The sequence below is a fragment of the Papaver somniferum genome, chromosome 10 (genome assembly GCF_003573695.1).
Source record: "Papaver somniferum cultivar HN1 chromosome 10, ASM357369v1, whole genome shotgun sequence".
NCBI classification, from domain to species: domain Eukaryota; kingdom Viridiplantae; phylum Streptophyta; class Magnoliopsida; order Ranunculales; family Papaveraceae; genus Papaver; species Papaver somniferum.
In genome coordinates this window covers 34232488-34239099 of record NC_039367.1, presented here as the reverse complement: position 1 = coordinate 34239099, position 6612 = coordinate 34232488, and positions in this window count along the sequence as shown.

The window sequence follows — 6612 nt, the reverse complement described above, 5'->3', positions numbered from 1 at the left end:
CATGTATCCGACCAGATGATCCAAATGGGTGAACAAAGAGCCAAGAAACAAGCCACCAATGGGGAGAATGACACCTTTCGCCAATTTGATGGAAAATTTGATGAGCTCATGTCTTATATCTTTCTTTCCAAATCCATCATCAAAAATGTCCCTGGATAGCCACAGAGCTAAAAATGCCGCAGCATGGAACGTACTACTCAGCTCCTGATTTGGATCTGATTCACCCGAGAACCATTCAAACACCCACCAGTTATAGAAACATTTCGTCTCATTTTTCTTCTGAACGAATCCCGCAGACTTCTCGACGAGGATGGTACGCATTTTTTCTTCTTTATCAGACAAAATGATGTTAAGATTCCCTGTTATTGGAAGATTCAGCAAGATGGCTACGCTCTCCAAATAAATAGTCATTTCAGCCCACCTACATATGGCCGTGTGAGTATTCGAACACCATCTGGAGATAAAGTGATCAAGCCCGCAATGTCTTTTCTGATTCGAAGTGTTGCAGAATCCATGACAACATTGATGATTTGTGCTTTGGTCAGATTTTCCTTCACGTAGTCTTGACTTATCATGAATTGCATCCATTTATCAAAAGACTGCAATGGACTTTTACAGATCTTGAAGTCGATAGGAGAAGCAGGATACTCTTTTCTCTGAAGACAAAACCGCATTACGCGCCCTGGCCGAACCAATTGGACGTCTCCTTCATTTTCGGACCAGTCAAAAGGATCGTGACATATTTGGGACGTGTGCTCTTAATTGTGGAAGACTTTGTGAAGAACTCATCATCCATATTCGGTTTGGAGACGCTAGCATTTTTCGACGCAGCGGTGGGACTGCTTTCAGGTGACATCTTAACAAAATCCTTTTATGCTTCTTAACTACAATGGAGCAAAAAACAAAGAGAAGTCACTACTTTGAGAAAACCGTGTATGAAGGCTTTGTCAGAATCGAGTACAATGATCAAAAATCCACGACAAGTTTTCTACGGGAAACCTTGCTTAGCCACAAGTCATAGTACGCATATCCAAAAAGAGCACGCATATCCAAAGGGGTGGGAACTGATGCTCACTTCAACAAGCCATATTTTGCCGCGGAAAACACGCCTTTAGCCAAAACCGTGTCTTGCAGCGGGAAGTATGCTCTCGGCCAAAAGGAATAGCGCGTCCCACCGCGGAAATTGTGCTCATGGCCAAAAAAGTAAAAGAAAACCCTAAAGCTAGGTTTTCATGGGAAAGGAGTTAATGGCAGCCACCCACCCAGGCATGTTTACTTTGCATAACAATTGGCTCCATTACTATTAATGTGGTGGATAATATTGCTATAATACTGCTAGCGGAGAGGAATCATTCATATCAAAAATATTTTTTCAAATTCATGGAAGTCATGCCTATGGCTAGGGTTTTGTTGTAGTTTTGAAAGTGGTAGTAAAAGTTCGTTGCTCGGACTTGTAAAGATTTAAAAATAAAAATATATACACAATATTTGTCACAATGGGCGAGAGGTACTGGGACTAATGATTCGGCCAATTTTTATAACACAGGGCTCAATGATTTATTCTCAACAATAATCGCTCAAAACATAAATTATATGGACTCTTATTTTGCCAAAGTAGATTTTCAAAATATTGATTGTAAGTCCTAAGCATGATGTATCAAAACACCTAAGCCAAGCATACATCATCAAATTAAATAACAACCAATTAATTCAAATCATATTTCAATTTTAAATTAATGCAAAAGTCTTAAAAAGAATTAATGAAATTACCCCAAGTATGAAGTTTGGCCTCCTCCTTCGTCCCAGTGTTGGGTTTTAGCTCATCATAGTAAAAATGCTCTCAAAATAATTATTTATTGCTCAAAAAGTGGTTTACAAATGATGAAAAGGTGTAAAACAATTGAACAGAAAAATCGCAACAGAAATAACTGTTGCAAAGGCGCTGTTCAGCTGTTACAAGAAGAACGATAAATGATAACTGCTGTTGTACGACGAACTACAACCCACGCGTGTGCGTCTTAGACACTGTTGATAAACGACTGCTGCTGCGAGTCCGTTCTTCGTGTTCTTCATCTTCATCAATGGCAGCAGCAGCAGCAGAGAGAAATCATGGTTCTCGATTCTGCAGCGTTCCTTCTCTCCTCCCAACTCTCGACAGCCATTCTATTCAACCCCATAGACATATTTATACTCAAAAGCACCGAGATAATCCGAGTTAAATGCAAATAATTCTTCCTTAATGATTTTTATTTTCACGGGAATATTTTCTTTCCCTGTTCATCTTTCACGCGTTTGTTCTGAGCTGTATTTACTTGTTTATCCTGGCTTGATTGGTCGAATCTTGTTGAATAAAGAAGAAAAATATTCTCCCATGCAGTTACGTATCATCCAATATCCGTGATAATTTCTCTTCCCTGTTTAACCAAGACTCGATGTTCTAGCCCAACTGGATCGAATCCATTAACCATACAATCCATGTTTATCCCAAACAGGTCAATCAAAACAAAATCCAGTGATTGAATCTCGCTCAAAGCCCACACAAGATCGAACCCAAATTTCTTCCGTGAACTGCATGAACTTTCCCGCCATTTTGAATTTTCAAAGCGTGAAGAAGGGTGTCCCCCTAACCAGTTCTGGGGTGCGAATAGCAGATGTCTTGGGGGTGCCCCTTAGTAATTAGGTTACCCCTTATCCAAAAGCGAGAGTCCGAATAACACTTGTCCTCCGGATGCCAAAATCAACTTTTCGAGCCGAATTTTCCAAAAATATTTATTTCCAAAAAATACCTACAAATACATAAAATAACAAAATTAGTACAAAATCGAGTGCCAACAATATATAGTATTGAGATCAAATTAGACACAAAAATGTGTCTATCAAATACCCCCAAACTTATTATTTGCTAGTCCTCGAGCAAAATTTATTCTTGAAAAGTGACCGAGTTAATCTCGGGTGGGTTTATCAGAGGTGTACCCACAAAACCAATACTCCAGACCCTAGCTATCTACACAGAACCTTGGAAAGCACTAAAGAACCTCCTTGGTTGGCATACAATTATTGATTCTAAGAGGAAGAACCCTGATGCGAAATTCCAATTGTTGTACACGAGTTTGCACTCAAGCATACTAAAATTCATATAAGTGACAGAGCTCTACTAAGATAGTTTCACGATGGACATCATACTCGGAGTCAGACTAATCACATGAAAAGATTAAGAAGATGGAAAAAGAAAAATGTAGATGGTTGAAAAGCGAACGGTGTTTCCCATATCTGTCTGAAGGCCTCTGCCAAGATGAACCTAACCTAAATGACTGAGATACCGGTCTGACTAATATTAACGCACTGGCATATACAAGGGAACCAGAGGTCAATAACTTAAATCTAGATCAACAAACTGGCAAATACAAGGGAACCAGCAGTTGACTACACAGAACAATAACCCTTTTTTTTTTTAACTTAACGGCATGAATAGATCTTTTTGATCCAAGCGCATGCTTCTTGTCAGCAGATTACACGATAGTTCCCACGGGTCCTGCATTCCACGCTTGCTTAGGCGACGGAAACAGGGAGAACACACGCATATTGCTATCCAAGTGTTAATACTTATTCCGATTGGTCTAACTGGTCCGGTTTTTTTTTTTTTTTTTTTTTGAAAAGGTAACTCAGTCCTCTATTTCACCCTAGCAAAGGTAACAACTTGAATCGTGTGCCCCACCAAATCACTTGAAATAAAAGAAAAAATAGAAAGTGAAAAGGACTCGACGAGATATGGCGAAACTATCATGTTATTTCTAACACCTGAGCTCTGTGCTTTTATGAATAGACTCTATAGATGTTTCCATCTAGTCAGATTGGTTCCTCAGCTCCTAAAACAAAAATGTTTCCATCCACTTAGATTGGTTAGTGCTATCCTTAATAGGCGTAAATTTCTAGGCTCTGGAGTTTATTTATTGCAACTAAAAAAGTTTCTTCCCCACCCCCAAACTTAAATCTAACATTGTCCTCAATGTTCTAAAGATAAAAAAAAGCATGAACAAGGAGAAACTGTTACCACTTGAAGAAAAGAGTAAGGAAGATATTACCATGTTGCATGAGATTGGGTTACCTCCCAAGAAGTGCTAAGTTTAAAGTCTTCAGCCAGACTTAGAAAAGGATTGGTCAACTCGAACCATAAAGTAACAGTCGAAATAACTGTGGGTCTTCAAAACCAAAGAGCTGACCATAGGAAACTGCAGTGAACCAAGAAAATGGACAAGAAAAGCATGCCCTTACCTAGTTTCCTGAAAACTATCGCTAATTGCGGTTCAGGTTCAGGTTCTATGAAAGGGTCTAAATAGAATATTTTCATTGGCTGCGTTTCTTCATAGGTTGGATCCAAATTATTAGGTCCTAGAGTCTGGAAAAACTCAAATAACTTGGAATCACAAGTAATAACCTAAATAATTGCGGATCCTCTAAGTCAATCAGATATGACTTACAAAATTGACCACAATGAGAATAGTGGTCATTCTTAAGCAAATGTGTCGATTCTCCTAACCTATTTAGGTTTAGTCTCACAACTTAATATTCGACACATTTGGAATACGTTCCCACAGTTGGAAGAAAACTATTTGGTGGGAAAACAAAGTCAATCTGGGGATCATAGCCTGGGAAAACCACATCAACCAGAGGATGGGTTTCTAATACTGAACTTCTTCCTGGATATCATTAGGTTCGGGAAAACGAGTATGAAGGTAATCTTGTAAAATTGTCGAGGCAGAGATATCAAGTCCTAAGTGAAGGGACTTTCTGAGAGTTAAAGGTAAGGCACTATGAAGGTGATAATCACCCCCAAACTTAGAGTTTTTAGTGTCTCTAGATAGACTAGTAAATTCTAATTTCCGTATCTTAGATTCTTGAAAATATTCAAGATTCTTCTAATTTTATTATCAGGTAGTATCTTTACTCATCTCTACGGGTCTATCTTCTTCTTCCAAGACTATTGTTTCTAAGTCGCTAGACTCTAAAACAGTATTTTCGAAATGAACCCGTTCCTCTAAACCACTATCGGCTCGTAATCAAAAGGAAAAACTACATCGTCTAAAACGGTGGTATCCCTAATCAAATCCTCGTCCTTTTGAATAGGTGAATAATCATAAAAATTATTTGGATTTGAACTAGAAATAATATAATCATTATAAAGCTCAATTGGATTAATAGATTCCTGATCACTATGCCTACATATTTCAGATTCTTCATTACTACTATCCTCATCATCATAATAGTACAAAGATGATTGAACCTTATCTAAATAAGTAGTGTCTTTTATTCTAACCTCGTCCTCTAGATTGGGAAAATATTCACTATTGATATCAAGGGTAGAATTGGAAACACTATTTTGGAAATTTAGATTATTTCGAGCACATTAGCTAACTGTTCATTTTCTTCCTCTAAACGTGCTTGAATTTCACTGAGCGTAACACTTATACGTTCACAAGTCTCATTGAATATCTTAGACCGTTGTGTACTCTCTTCTCTTGAACTAACTGCACGTTCATACTCCCTTCGAATTTGTTGGTAGGTTTCTTCTAGAGATTGAACAGGTTTAGAAATGTCATAATCAGGACTAGTTTTTAAGTAATTTTCCAAAAACGCATGACTAGTACTATAATATTCCTGATTTTCTTGCTCGTAAGACCAATTCGTGTGTGGATAGTAATTGGGCTCACTATGGTATGAACCATAACCTTGAAAAGGTTGGCGTTCCCAACTACTATTCCCACCATGGTCATAAAACTGATGATGTCCATATTCAAATTCAGGTCGATACTCATTGTATTGGCTTCTATCATACCAGTTCGACATTCTTAATTGCAAGGGAATTCTACACAACCACAAACAAGGCCGACTCGACTCCACCAAAACAAACCTAAAGATTTCTAGCAAACAAAAAGCATGATGGCTCCACTTAGATTGTTTCTAGACCAGCTTCTATCTTTCGAAAGGGAATTCGTTGCAATTTGAGCAAACCCCTCTGGAATCAATCCGAGTCAAAGTAAGTTGAATTGAGGCGAGGGAAGCTCAGTGGAGCTTTGATACCCAAGGCCTCACCGCTATCACAAGGCGGCACAGTCACGCATTCAACTCACAGAAACCATCATGAACTTTGGAGTGTGCTTAGAGAGCAACTAATATTTTTCGAACGAGTTTCCTATTAAGCTCGTTACCCTATCGGTCTCGTTCTATTCCAAATTTTAAAGCTTAGGTTCGCGTTCGGTTTCGTTTTCCTAAGGCGGGCAAGAAGAGAACGGTGATGAAATCCGAACCCTTATCTTGTTTAGGCCAGGCCTTGCCCTTTACTAGGAAAATAAAGACAGTCTGGTTCGTCCTCAAACAATTATCACCTTAAGGCAGACAGTAACCCGCTTGCAAGAGATTCGCGGGTGTTTCGATTGGACTTACCTCCCGTACCAGACGGGCGATGAACCGTTGTCGTCGACTCGGGCCACGACTCTTATGCCGTGTACGAACCCGAGGGGCCGAGACGATATAGTAATCGTCGTCCTTCCCTGCACACAATTTATATAATAATTTTTTTTTAATAATAATAATACCCTTCCGTAGGGTTAAAAA